The 12,234-nt window shown below is 51.0% G+C and overlaps 1 pseudogene; it reads left to right on the top strand.

The window, feature by feature from the left end:
- Positions 1-227: 227 nt before the first annotated feature.
- LOC139277794 (U2 spliceosomal RNA) lies at positions 228-465 on the top strand (annotated as a pseudogene).
- Positions 466-12,234: the final 11,769 nt, after the last annotated feature.

Here is a 12,234-nt window from a genome sequence, read left to right as displayed (position 1 = left end):
AGATATCAATGAACTGGTCAGGTGGGCAGAACAGTGGCAAATGGAATTCAGTCCAGAGAAGTATGAGGTAATGCATTTGGGGAAAGCTAACAAGGAAAGGGAATACACATTAAATGGTAGGACAGAGAAGTGTAGAGGAACAAAGGGACCTGGGAGTGCAGGTCCACAGATCCCTGAATGTGGCAGGCCAGGTAATAAAGATGTTTAAGAAGGCATATAGAACACTTGTCGCATCTCGGCCTTTTGGCTAAGATCATGCGTAACTGACCTGACAGGGGAGTAACCATGACCAGAAAGTGGTTCTCCCTGGATCAGGAAGGTGGTTCTCCAATGCTTTTTGGAAATAGGAGGTGGGTGGGGTGGTTTGACCCATCCACCTCCACGGAGGTGGGTGGGGGGCTTGACCCATCCACCTCCATGGCACGAACCTGGTATTGCAGTACTTCCAGGAACGGTGCTTGGGCTCTAGGCCTTTTGGCTAAGAGCATTGGCGCAGAGTGATCCTTGACAGGTGCAAGGTGACCTCTGGCGTTTGTGATCTGACAAAGAATTGGAAAGATTGGCAACGAATTAATAAAAAAAAAAATATAAAACACTTGCCTTTATTAATCGAGGCATAGAATACAAGAGCTGGGAGGTTATGCTTGAACTGTATAAAACTAGTTAGGCCACAGCTGGAGCACTGCATGCAGTTCTGGTCACCACATTACAGGAAGGCTATGACTGCACTGGAGAGGGTACAGAGGAGATTTACGAGGATGTTGCCGGGAATGGAGAATTTTAGCGATGAGGAAAGATTGGGTAGGCTGGGTTTGTTTTCTTTGGACAGAGGAGGCAGAGGGGAGATCTCATTGAGGTGTATAAAATTATGAGGGGCCTAGACAGAGTGGATAGAAAGGGCCTAGTTCCCTTAGCAGAGGGGTCAACAACCAGGGGGCATAGATTTAAAGTAATTGGTAGAAAGTTTAGAGAGGATTTGAGGGGAAATATCTTCCCCCAGAGGGTGGTGGGGGTCTGGAACTCACTGCCTGAAAGGGTGGTAGAGGCAAAAACTCTCACCACATTTAAAAAGTATTTGGATGTGCACTTATTGCCATAACCTACAGGGCTACGGACCCAGAGCTGGAAAGTGGGATTAGGCTGGGTAGCTCTTGGTCGGCCGGCGCGGACACGATGGGTCGAAATGGCCTCCTTCCATGCTGGAAATTTCTATACCTTCTCCGATCCCCGCTCCTCCCGTCCCCTCGAACCCCTCTGCTCTCCTCCACCCAATGCCCTCTCCTCACCCCCCAATCCCTTATCCTCTTCCCCCCCCTCCAATCCCCTCTCCAATCCCCCATCTCTTCTCCTATCCCCCTGATCCCCACTCCTCTCTCCCCTCCGATCCCCTCGCCTCTCCCCAATCCTTTTTCCTCTTCCCACCTCCGATCCCCTCTTCTCTCCCCCATGATCCCCTTTCTTGTACTTGCTCTGATATCCTCTCCTTTCCTCCCTCCAATCCCCTCTTCCCCCCCCTCCCATTTCTCTCTCCTCTCCCTCCCTGATCCCTGACCTCTCCCCCTTCAATCCCATCACCTCTGCCCCTCCAATCCCCTCTACTCTCCTCTTTTTAAACTCTTCTCTCCCCGCCTCGATCTCCTCTCCTGCCTCCGATGGCCTCTCCTCTCCTCTCCCCCCGATTCCCTCTCCTCTCCTCCATCCGATCCAATCTCCATTCCCTCTATTCCCCTCTTCTTTTCCCCCTTTGTTCCCCTCTCCGCTCCTCCTTTCAATCCCCTCTCTTGTCCCCTCCAATCCTCTCTCCTCTTCTCCATCCCTTCTCCTCTCCTGTTCCCCCGGTCCCCTCTCCTCCCTCCTCTCCCCGATTCCCTCTTCCCTCTCCCCTCTGATCCCCTCTCCTCTCCCTATTCCGATCTCTTCAACCCTGCCCCTCTGATCCTCTCTCCTCTCCTCCCCCAATCCACTCATCTCTCCCACATCCGACCCCCTCTCCTCTCCTTTCAATCCATTTCAAAGCCATGTCAAACCGAGATGAGGAGAAATTTCTTCACTCAGAGGGTGGTGAATCTTTGGAACTCTCTGCCCCAGAGGGCTGTGGATGCCAAGATTGATAGATTTTTGGCATCGAGGGTGATCAGGAGAGTGGTCCTCTCTCCCCTCTCTGATCCCCTCTTCTTTCCTCCCTCTGATTCTCTCTCCTCTCCCCTCTCCCCCAGCCCTTCTCCTTTCCTGCCCCCAATCCCCTCCTCTCCTCCCTCCAATCCCCGCCCCAACACCTTCACCTCTCTCCAGATCCACTCTCCTCCCTCCGATCCCCTCTCCTCCCTCAGATCACTTCTCCTATCCCCCCGATCCCATCTCCTCTCCCCCCTCCGATCCCCTCTCCTCTCCTTCTAATCCCTTACATGTAAGGCAGAGATGAGGAGGAATTTCTTCACTCAGAGGGTGGTGAATCTTTGGAACTCTCTGTCCCAGAGGGCTGTGGATGCTCAGTCTCTGAAAATATTTAAGGCTGAGATCGATAGATTTTTGGCGTCTGGGGGAATCGAGGGATATGGAGATCAGGCAGGAAAGTGGAGTTGACATCTATGATCAGCCATGATCATATTGAATGGCAGAGCAGGCTAGAGGGGCTGAATGGCCCACTCCTGCTCCTATTTCTTATGTTCGAATCCACTCTCCCCCCAGTTCCTCTCCTCTCCTCCCCCAAACCCATCTCCTCCCTCCGATCCCTTCTCCTAACCTACCCCCGCGATCCACTTCCCTCTCCCTCCTCCGATCCCCTGATTACCTCTCCTCTTTCAATCCCCTCTCCTCCCTCCGATCCACACTCACCTCCCCCCCCCCCCACCATGCCCTCTCCCACCCCTCTGATCCCCTATTATCTCCTCTCCAATTACCCCTCCACTCGTCTTTTCAATCTCCTCTTCTCCAACCCCTCCAATCCACACTCATCTCCCCCCCCAATCCCCTCTCCGCTCCCCTCCCCTCTCCCCCATCCTCACTCCAAACCCCTCTCTTCTCATTTCAATCAATCCCCTCACCTCCCCCCCCCCCCACCTCCCGCCGGATCCCTTCCCCTCCCCTGATCCCCTCACCGATTCTCTCTCCTCCCTCCGATTCCCTCTCTGCTTCTCCTTTCAATCTACCCCCCACCCCATTGATCCCCTCTCCTCCCTCAGATCACTTCTCCTATCTCCCCCGATCCCTTCTCTCCCCCCTATCCTCCCCCCCAATCCCCTCTCCTTTCCCTCCTCTGATCCCCATTTCTTCCACCCCTCTAATCACCTCTCCTTTCCTCCCTCCACTCCCCTCTCTTCTCCCTGACCCAACACCTCTACTCCAATCCCTTCTCCTCTCCCCCGATCCCCTCTACCCTCTCCTCACTCCCCTCTTATCCCCTCTCCTCCTCCAATCCTCTCTACTCCGACACCTCTGATCTCCTCCCCGTGAACCCCTCTGCCCTCCTTTCAGTCACCTCCCCCTCACCCGATCCACTCTCCTCCTCCCCCCTCCGATTCCCTCTCCCCCTCCGATCCCATCTCCCCCCCGATCCCCTCTTACCCCCTCCGATTCCCTCTCCCCCCTCCGATTCCCTCTCCCCCTCCGATTCCCTCTCCCCCCTCCGATGCCCTCTCCCCCCTCCGATCCCCTCTCCCCCCTCCGATCCCCTCTCCCCCCTCCGATCCCCTCTCCCCCCTCCGATCCCCTCTCCCCCCTCCGATCCCCTCTCCCCCCTCCGATCCCCTTTCCCCCCTCCGATCCCCTTTCCCCCCTCAGATCCCCTCTTCCCCCCTCCGATCCCCTCTTTCCCCCCTCCGATCCCCTCTTTCCCCCCTCCGATCCCCTCTTTCCCCCCTCCGATCCCCTCTTTCCCCCTCCGATCCCCTCTTTCCCCCCTCCGATCCCCTCTTCCCCCCTCCGATCCCCTCTCCCCCCTCCGATCCCCTCTCCCCCCTCCGAGCCCCTCTCCCCCCTCCGATTCCCTCTTTCCCCTCCGATTCCCTCTTTCCCCTCCGATCTCCTCTTTCCCCTCCGATCTCCTCTTCCCCCCTCCGATCCACTCTTCCCCCCTCCGATTCCCTCTCCCCCTCCGATTCCCTCTCTCTCCTCCAATTCCCTCTCCCCCCTCCGATTCCCTCTCCTCCCGCCGATCCCTTCTCCTTTCCCCGCCAATCCCCTCTCCTCTCCTCCCCCGATCCTCTCTCTTCTCCCCCCATCCCTTCTCCTCTCCTCTAGTGTCAGCTGTGGCTCAGTGAGTAGACTCTCGCCTCTGATTCAGAAGGTTGTGGGTTCAAATCCCACTCCTCGAACTTGAGCACATAAATCTAAGCTGACACTGCAGTGCAGCACTGTTGGTAGTGCCATCTTTCGGATGAGATGCTAAACTGACTCCCTGTCTGCTCTCTCAAGTGGACATAAAAGATCCCATGGCACTATTTTGAAGAAGAGCAGGGGAGTTCTCCCCAGTGTCCTGGCCAATATTTATCCCTCAATCAACATAACAAAAACAGATTATGTGGTCATTATCACATTGCTGTTTGTGGGAGCTTGCTTGTGCACAATTTGACTTCTGCATTTCCTACATTACAACAGTGGAAGATGTGTCTTAAAAGAATTAACACATAGGCATCTTCCACTCTTTAAAATGAAGTTCGGGATCTGGAATGTCAGGACCCTCATGGACAACCCCAACAACGACAGACCGGAACGCCGCACCGCTATCATTACCCGGGAACTCGGACGCTTCGACATCAACACCCTGAGCGAGACCCTGCGGGCTCAAGAACAAGCTGATGGATACAACTTCTTCTGAAAAGGCAAAGCAGAAGATGAACGGCGTCTCCATGGGGTTGGCTTCGCTGTGTAAAATTAGCTTGTTTTAGAGATTCCCCCTGTGGGATAAACGAACGCCTCATGTCTCTTCAGATCACTCTAGCCCGGAACCAGTGCACTACGGTCATCAACACGTACGCCCCAACGCGGGAAGCTACAGATGAGGCCAAAGAGGAATTCTACTCCAGCCTTGAACAATCCCTGTCCCGAGTTCCAACGGGTGACAAGCTGATCCTCCTTGGCGACTTCAATGCCAGAGTTGGAAAGGGCACAGACCTATGGGGAGGTGTGATTGGCAGGAAAGGAGTATGGAAAACCAACTCCAATGGAACACTCCTCATGACAAAATGCTTGGTCTTGTCATAACCAACACCTTGTTTCATCAGAGAGACAAGTACAAGGCCTCATGGCAACACCCTCGCTCCAAACACTACGTCATCGTCCGAGCGAGGGACCGCATGGACGTCCGCATCATCGCATGACAGGAGCTGATGACAGCTGGATTGACCACCGCCTAATCCATTCTGTTATTTCCATCAATGTAGCCTCAAAATGGAGGCAGCAACAGAAACGCTGCCACAGGAAAATCAACGCTGGAGCACTCAAAGATCCTGCAAAGAAAGCCCTGTTCAGTCAACGCCTCACAACCAACCTGACAATTCCCAATGAACTGGAGCCGCAGAGTGCCCACAGTGCCTGGTCTGCCCTCAAGTCCACCACAATTAGCACCTGTGAAGAGACTCTTGGTTACTCTACCAGAAAACATCAAGACTGGTCCGATGAGAACAACCAGGAGATCCAGGAACTAATAAACCACAAACGCAAGGCATTTCTGAATTGGAAACAACTCCACAACTCGAGTGAAAAAAAGCAAACTTTCAGACAACTGAAGACCACGGTCCAACAAAAAACTCGTGACCTAAAGAACAGATGGTGGGTGGAAGGAGAGCTGGAGATCCAAGTACTAGCCGACAACCATGATGTGCATGGATTTTTTAGCGCAGTCGAGACCATCTACGGCCCAAGCACTCAAGGTCCTATTCCATTGAGAGCCAAGGATGGAGAGGTAGGTGCTCATCAGGGACAGAGAGGCAGTCAGTGCCCGCTGGAGGGAACACTTTGAAGATCTCCTTAACCAAGCATGGCAGAGAATTACTCTTGGCACAAATCTATGACCTCATCGCTCTTATCTGGAAGGAGGAGAGCATGCCAGGGGATCTTAGAGATGCCGTAATCGTGACCATCTTCAAGAAAGGTGACGGAGAAAATGATCATAAAAATCTTCCTCAATCATCTCCTCCCAGTGGGTGAAGAGCTCCTCCCAGAGTCGCAATACGGATTCCGCCCACTGAGGGGCACAACGATCTTCACCGCACGACAAATCCAAGAAAAAGGGGGTAGCAGCAACCTCTGTATGTGGCCTTCTTTTCCTCACAAAGGCCTTCGACTCTGTCAACTGCGAGGAATTATGGAGTGTACTTCTCAAATTCGACTGTCCTCACAAATTTGTCACCATCCTCTGCCTATTTCACAATGACACGAAAGCTGTGATCCTTACCAATGGCCACAGACCCAATACAAGAGCAGACCGGGTCAAACAAGACTGTGACATTGCAGCAACTCTTCTCAATCTTTCTTGCTGCAATGTTTCATCTCACTTTTAACAAGCTCCCCGCTGGAGTGGAGCTAATCTACAGGACGAACGAGAAATTGTTCAACCTCCGACGCCTCCAGGCCAGATGCAAAGTTGTTCCAATCGCTGTCATTGAATTACAACATGCAGACGACATGTGCGTTTGTGCACATTCAGAGGCCGAACTCCAAACCATCACTGACACCTTCACTGAAGTGTACGAGAGACTGAGCCTTACATTAAACATCCGTAAGACAAAGGTTCTCTACCAACCTGCCCCCGCCTCACAGTACAGCTCCCCAATTATCAAGATCCATGACGGGACCTTGGACAATGTGGACCACTTTCCATACCTCGGGAGCCTACTATCAGCAAGGACAGACATCGATGACGAATTCCAACACTGCCGTCAGTGTGCCAGTGCCTTAGAAAAAGAGTGTTTGAAGATCAAGATCTCAAACCCGGCACCAAGCTCATGGTCTACAGGGCAGTAGTGATACCCACCCTCCTATATGCTTCAGAGACATGTACAATGTACAGTAGGCACTGTGGGAACACAGGCCCGCATTTCTGAACTCTTTGCTTCAGCGCGGTCTGGAGATTGAAAGGGTTGGAAGTTGGAAGATTGGAAGTTTGGATCGAAAGAGGCTGCGAGATGATATGCTGCCTTTTAGCCATTGAAATGAGTGCTGGTCATCTGTATGTTAATTATTTGTATATATCATCGATACTATTTATACATGCCGATCACCTGGATGTTTACAGTACTTCATGGTGGGAGTCGATTTATGTTAGTGAGATTTGACTTTAGGATAATGAGTCATTGTCTGTCTGTATTTGAGTGCACCTTGTTACTATTTGATGACATCATCTGTATGTTAAACAATGTTAAGTATTTGAGTGTAACTTGTTACTGTATTGAATAAAGAGTCTGACCAGATACTGTGAGCTCAAAGTAATGTGTGACCGTAGTCCTTTATTACAGGTCTCCAGAGTGCCTCTCCAGCCTGTGAGGCCTCCTTATGTACAGGTGCTCCCAAAGGATTGTGGGATCCCTTGGGACTCCAGGGTATGAGCCTTTTGGTGATTAAACAAGGTATTTACAGGTTTACATATATAATACTCCCCCCTATTTACTATTTACAAGGTGAGTTGATCTGGGGCCTTCCTTTCCCTGGTTGATTGTCTCGGTGCAAATGCTGGTTTTGATGAGTTGTTTGTTGGGCTCTCACTGGGCTGCTGTGCAGCTGGCCTTGCTGGGCTGCTGGGTGTGGTGAGTCCTGCTGGGCTGCTGTAGGTGATGGTTCATGGTCAACTGATGGGTCGGTTGCCACTGGTGTGTATGTTGACGGATCAAAAAAGGTAGGGTCTAATGTGGGTTGCTCTGGATAGTCCGTGAATCTGAGTTTGGTTTGGTCCAAGTGTTTCTTGCAGGTGAGTCCATTTGAAAGTTTGACCAGAAACACCCTACTCCCCTCTTTGGCCACGACAGTGCCAGGAAGCCGCTTGGGACCTTGTCCATAGTTCAACACAAATACAGGATCATTTATCTCAATTTCACATGACACATTTGCGCTATCATGATATGTATTCTGTTGAAGCCGCCTGCTCTCTACCTGTTCGTGTAGATCAGGGTGGACTAACAAGAGCCTTGTCTTAAGTGCCCTCTTCATGAGCAGTTCAGCAGGAGGGACCCCAGTGAGGGAGTGGGGTCTTGTGCAGTAACTAAGCAAGACACGGGATAGGTGAGTCTGCAGTGAGCCTTCAGTTACCCTCTTCAAGCCCTGCTTGATGGTTTGCACTGCTCTCTCAGCCTGACCATTGGACGCTAGTTTAAATGGAGCAGATGTGACATGTTTGATCCCATTGCGAGTCAGGAACTCTTTGAACTCGGCTCTGGTGAAGCATGGCCCATTGTCACTCACAAGGACGTCAGGCAGGCCGTGTATGGCAAACATGGCCCGGAGGCTTTCAGTGGTGGCAGCGGACGTGCTTGCCTACATTATCTCACATTTGGAGGGCCACGACCATAAACTTAGTGGCGCCTCCCTGGGTGCATTGCATAACTGTGAACATGTGTTACATATCTGCACGAAGGACTCTTAAGTCTGCATCGATACCGGGTCACCACATGTGGGATCTGGCTATCGCTTTCATCATTACAATGCCTGGGTGGGTACTGTGCAGATCACTAATGAAAGTGTCCCTGCCCTTTTTTGGTACCACTACCCGGTTACCCCACAGAAGGCAGTCTGCCTGTATAGACATTTCATCTTTGGGCCGCTGGTATGGCTTTATTTCTTCCTGCATCTCTAACGGTACATTAGACCAATGGAGCACACAGTTTTTTTACTAAGGACAGTAAGGGGTCCTGGCTCATCCAGGTTCTAATCTGTCACTCTCGAATGCTTCCATAACCATGACTAAGTCTGTGGGCTGCGCCGTTTCCACCCCCGTGTGGGCAATGGCAGCCTACTGAGAGCATCGGCACAGTTTTCTGTGCCTGGCCTGTGGCAGATGGCGTAGTTGTATGTGGACAACGTGAGTGCCCATCTCTGGATGTGGGCCGATGCATTCATATTTATCCCCTTTCAGAAAACAGGGATATCAGTGGCTTGTGGTCGGTTTCCAATTTAAATTTGAGCCCAAACAGATATTGATGCATTTTCTTTGCCCCATAAACACATGCTAACGCTTCTTTTTCGCTCATGCTGTGGGCTCTCTCAGCCTTAAGCAACCGGTTGCAATTTCCCAGATTCTTTAGCTTGTTGTAATACACACCCGACACCGTATGACGACGCATCACATGCTAGTACCAAATGCTTACATTGATCATACAACACAAGCAATTTGTTTGAGCATAACAGTTTTCTAGCTTTTACAAAGATATTTTCTTGGCTTTTACCCCATACCCATTCATCTCCTTTACGCAGTAAAGAGTGCAGTGGTTCTAACAGTGTGCTAAGACCTGGTAAGAAGTTACCAAAGTAGTTCAGGAGTCCTAGAAATGACCGCAGCTCCATCACGTTCTGTGGTCTCGGTGCGTTCTTGATTGCCTCTGTCTGATGCCGTCCGCCGCGATTCATCTCCCCAGGAACTCCACTTCAGGCGCCAGGAAAATGCACTTCGAGCATTTTAACCTGAGCCCCACACGATTAAGCCGACTAAGAACCTACTCCAGGTTCTGCAGATGCTCGACGGTGTCCTGACCTGTAACCAAGATGTCATCCTGGAAGACCACAGTGTATGGGACCGACTTCAGTAAGCTTTCCATGTTCCTCTAGAATATCGCCGCGGCTGATCGAATCCCAAATGGGCATCTGTTGTAAAGAGACCTTTGTGCGTGTTGATGCAGGCGAGGCCCTTCAATGATTCCTCCAGCTCCTGCGTCATGTTGGCCAAGGTCAAATCCAGCTTCGTGAATATTTTTCCTTCTGCCAGTGTCGCAAATAAGTCGTCTGCCTTTGGTAGTGGGTATTGGTCCTGCAGGGAGAAACGATTGATAGTTACTTTGTAATCACCACAGATTCTGACGGTGCCGTCTTCCTTGAGGACTGGAACAATTGGACTGGCCCACTCGTTGAATTCGATCGGCAAAATGATGCCCTCTCATTGCAGCCGGTCCAGCTCGATCTCCACCCTCTCTCTCATGTACGGTACTGATCTCGCCTTGTGATGGATGGGTCGCGCCCCCAGAATCAGGTGGCTCTGCACTTTTGCTCTCTGGAACTTCCCGATGCCTGGTTCAAACAGCGAGGGGAACTTGTTTAGGACCTGGGCACATGAAGTGTCGTCGACGGACGAGAGCACTCGGACGTCGTCCCAGTTCCAGCGTATCTTCCCCAGCTAGCTCCTGCCAAGCAGTGTGGTCATTTGTGCAGCACTCCAGTGTAGGAGACCATTACAGTAGTACTGCCAATTACGGGAATCAGTTCCTTTGTGTACGTTCTCAGTTTAGTACAGGTGGGAGTCAGAACTGGCCTTGAGGCCTTGCTGCACCACAATTTATCGAAAGTCTTTTTGCTCATTATGGACTGGCTCGTGCCCATGTCCAGCTCCACTGACACCGGGAGTCCATTTAGCTCAACCTTCAGCATTATTAGGAGACACTTTGTGGTAAATGTGTACACCCCATATACCTCTGCCTCCTCGGTCTGAGGCTCTGATTCGTTGTGATCCACCGTGGATCTGTCCTCCTCTGCAACATGGTGGTTTGCAGGATTAGCAGGTTTTGCAGCTTGCCTGCACATGCGTTCAAGGTTTCCCATTGTTCCACAGCCCTTGCAAATGTATCCTTTGAAGCGGCATGAATGGAAACGATGATCACCCACACAGCGCAAACAAGGTGTTAATGGCCTTGCATTCACCACCCTTGATGGTGGACTCTGAGACATCTGCGGACGTGCAGCTGCAGGCATGTGAGGCCTGCCCTGTACGTTACGATTCGAAAACAACATCACTTTGTTCACAGTACTTGCAACAGCACTCGTGTGCTGAGAGATTTGTTTGGTATTGTCACTGGTGGCGATGAACGCCTGGGCTATCACTATGGCTTTACTCAAGGTTTGGGTCTCTACAGTCAAAAGTTTGCAAAGTATTACTTCATGGCCAATTCGAAGTACAAAGAAGTCCCTGAGCATGTGCTCCAAGTGTCCTTCAAATTCGCAATGTCCTGCAAGGCGCCTAAGCTCGGCGACGTAGCTCGTCCTTTGGTAGGTGTAGAACCAGTACCTCACCATCAGAACGCTTTCCTTTGGGTTTAGATGCTCCCAGATCAGTGTGCACAAATCATCATATAACTTCTCTGTGGGTTTCGTTGGAGCAAGCAGATTTGGTGCCCCACAGATGGTGAGGAGAATCGCCCTTCATTTGGCAGCGTTCGCTTCTCCTTCCAGCTCGTTGGCCACGAAGTATTGGTCGAGTCGCTCCATGAAGTCCCCTGCAGTCAGAATCAGGGGAAGTCATAACTGGGAACAAAGAAATGGCAGACCAATTGAACAAGTACTTTGGTTCGGTATTCACTAAGGAGGACACAAACAACCTTCCGGATATAAAAGGGGTCAGAGGGTCGAGTAAGAAGGAGGAACTGAGGGAAATCCTTATTAGTCGTGAAATTGTATTGGGGAAATTGATGGAATTGAAGGCTGATAAATCCCCAGGGCCTGATGGACTGCATCCCAGAGTACTTAAGGAGGTGGCCTTGGAAATAGCGGATGCATTGACAGTCATTTTCCAACATTCCATAGACTCTGGATCAGTTCCTATGGAGTGGAGGGTAGCCAATGTAACCCCACTTTTTAAAAAAGGAGGGTGAGAGAAAACAGGGAATTATAGACCGGTCAGCCTGACATCGGTATTGGGTAAAATGATGGAATCAATTATTAAGGATGTCATAGCAGCGCATTTGGAAAGAGGTGACATGATAGGTCCAAGTCAGCATGGATTTGTGAAAGGGAAATCATGCTTGACAAATCTTCTGGAATTTTTTGAGGATGTTTCCAGTAGAGTGGACAAGGGAGAACCAGTTGATGTGGTGTATTTGGACTTTCAGAAGGCTTTCGACAAGGTCCCACACAAGAGATTAATGTGCAAAGTTAAAGCACATGGGATTGGGGGTAGTGTGCTGACGTGGATTGAGAACTGGTTGTCAGACAGGAAGCAAAGAGTAGGAGTAAATGGGTACTTTTCAGAATGGCAGGCAGTGACTAGTGGGGTACCGCAAGGTTCTGTGCTGGGGCCCCAGCTGTTTACACTGTACATTAATG

Source organism: Pristiophorus japonicus, chromosome 12, assembly GCF_044704955.1.
Source record: "Pristiophorus japonicus isolate sPriJap1 chromosome 12, sPriJap1.hap1, whole genome shotgun sequence".
Classification (NCBI taxonomy): Eukaryota; Metazoa; Chordata; class Chondrichthyes; family Pristiophoridae; genus Pristiophorus; species Pristiophorus japonicus.
Note: the sequence above shows the minus strand (reverse complement) of the source record. Positions and strands in the feature narration are given on the sequence as shown.